Source organism: Pongo abelii, chromosome 4, assembly GCF_028885655.2.
Source record: "Pongo abelii isolate AG06213 chromosome 4, NHGRI_mPonAbe1-v2.0_pri, whole genome shotgun sequence".
Taxonomy (NCBI): Eukaryota; Metazoa; Chordata; class Mammalia; order Primates; family Hominidae; genus Pongo; species Pongo abelii.
Window position 1 is genome coordinate 26,679,518 of NC_071989.2, and position 2,917 is coordinate 26,682,434.

Sequence of the window (2,917 nt, forward strand, 5' to 3'; positions counted from 1 at the left end):
CATGTTACTGCAAAAGATGCAATTTCAGTCTTTTTTTATGGATGTTTAATATTCCATGGTGTACATATACCACATATTCTTTATCTAGTCATCTATTGATGGGCACTTAGGTTGATTTCATGACATTGCTATTGTGAATAATTGCTGTGAGAAACATACAAATGCAGATGTCTTTTTTATGTAACAATTTATTTGTCTTTGGGTATACACCCAGTAGTGGAATTGCTGGTCAAATGGTAGGTCTATTTTTAGTTCTTTATGAAATCTCCACACTGTTTTTCATAGACAGTATACTGATTTACTTTCCCACCAACATTGTATAAGCATTCTCTTTTCTCTCCACCCTTGCTAACATCTGGGTTATTTATTTATTTTGAGTTTTTAGTTATCTGACTGTTGTAAGCAGGTATGTCATTGTGGTTTTAATTTTCTTGCCAGATTCTTAATTCTGTCTCTTTGAATGTGGGAGTCGGCTATTATCTGTCTGTGTTCTAGGTGTACCACACCTGGAATTTCTCAGGCACTAGGCTGGAGCACGTGTGGGGCTTATCTCATTTATTTCTAATCTAATAATGCCCTTTGTCTGTTGCTTTATTTAACTTCAGGAAAAGCAACCCCCAGCCCATTTTCACCACTTTTTAGTGAATGCCTGTTGGCCTGTTGGCTATTTTTGGGTTTTTTGTTTTCTGAAGCCCACCAGATACTTCTTTTTGACTCCTTTTACTACACAGATGTGGATATTATTCACATCTTGTGTGCGTTGACAGTCAGTCACCATCTGTTTGCATTTTGGGAGAGTGAAGATAATTTTTCACCTAGGCTAGGTTTTTTCCCAAGAGTTTTTGTTTTGTTTTGTTTTATGTGAGTACTCAAAATGTTTGGAAAAAATATATTTCTGCTTGCTGTTGTTATCTTTCACTAAATCTTCTCAAATCACTTTTAATTTCTAGCCTTACCTTTGTCTTAGACTTTTTTTACTCTAAAGATCAATCTAAAACAATTGGGAAAACTTATCCTGTTGACTCTCATGTCTTTTTAGATAATTTCTATTATAATCATGGACTATATCATTTGACTTAAAACACAAGATTAATTGCCTTTATTTTTTAGTCTGTAGTGACCACCTATTTTCAAAGCAGGGCCTGATTCATGACTAATGTTATGAATTGGTGGGTTAGAGTTTCTTAGAGTATCATTAAAGAAGTTAATAATCCTGGCTAACACGGTGAAACCCCATCTCTACTAAAAATATAAAAAATTAGCTGGGCATGGTGGCGGGCCCTTCTAGTCCCTGCTACTCCGGAGGCTGAGTCAAGAGAATGGCGTGAACCCGGGAGGTGGAGCTTGCACTAAGCCGAGATCGCGCCACTGCACTCCAGCCTGGGCGACAGAGCGAGACTCCATCTCAAAAAAAAAAAAAAAAAAAAAAAAAAAAAGAAGTTAATAAATGTAGGATGGAGTGTTGAGAAACGGAAGATCCATCTATTATTAGATTGCATATCACCTCACAGAATTAAAGCAATTTGTGTTGTCCTCAGCCTTTTGCTGGGTACCTGCCAAACTGTTTTCAGATTTTTTTGTTTTCTTCGTATGCACATTGATCAAAGCCTCTAATCTAATGCTTTCTTAGATGTCTGGTAAGTATCCTAACCCCTAAAAATCTATCACTTTGCTGTCTACCTTATGTCATTTGTCTACAAAAATCTGACTTTAGCTATTGTAATAATGAATCTGTCCAATTTTAAGATAATGACATGAAAATCACGTGTTTCTTGTCCTCAAGTAGATCCTAGTCTATGAGGGAAGGAGTCAAGATATGAAATTATTAAAATGACAAGAATAATTTTAACAAAAAATGAAAGAACAGTGTTATGACAACACAGAAACCTTACACAAAACTAATTCCACATAATGGAAAGATTTGGGAGAATGGCTTTATCAAAAACATAATACGGAATTCAATTTACATATTGTATATATATTATGTGTTAAAACCCAGAGGAAGTGTTGCTAAGTTCTGTCTATGCACTTTTTTAGAGAATACATATACACATCAATTAGTAATAAAATCTAAAAACAAAAAATTTCTTTAGGTCATTTCGTAAGTTTATCACAATACAATGTGCTATGTACATAGCATATTTTCATTTTCTCTTGGTTAATCTTCTCTAGTCTCAAGTGGAGTTAATTAATTTGCAGTCATTTTTCATGTAAAATTCTTGAAAATTTGATGACCTTTAAAATATAATATTGAAATAAAAATGTTTATTCTCTGAAGATTTACTGACAATGTTAATCTAATGAATATTATTTTATAAATTATGACTAATAATAATTCTCTTATTTTCCCTAAAGTATCCACAAAACTAGAACACTAAAATAAAATGTAAAAATATAGGATACACCAAAGCACCTTTATTTTATTTATGTTTTGGATAAAAGGTGGCTAAAATTAAGGGCTTTGATAAGTAATTTTATTTAAAATTAAGTGCTTGATTTAATGTGGTAAAAATAAATTTTAAATAGAAAGCCAAACCAAACTGATATACTTTGGCTCTGTGTCACCACCCAAATCTCATGTCAAACTGTAATTCCCAATGTTGGGGAAGGGACGTGGTAGCACGTGATTAGATCATGGGGACAAATTTTCCCCTTGCTGTTCTCATGATAGTGAGTGAGTTCTCACAGGATCTGGTTGTTTAAAAGTGTGTAGCACTGGCTGGGCTCTGTGGCTCATGCCTGTAATCCCAGCATTTTGGGAGGCCGAGGCTGGTGGATCACGAGGTCAGGAGATCGAGACCATCCTGGCTCACATGGTGAAACCCTGTCTCTACTAAAAGTACAAAAAAATTAGCCAGGTGTAGTGGTGGGCGCCTGTAATCCCAGCTACTCAGGAGGCTGAGGCAGGAGAATGGCC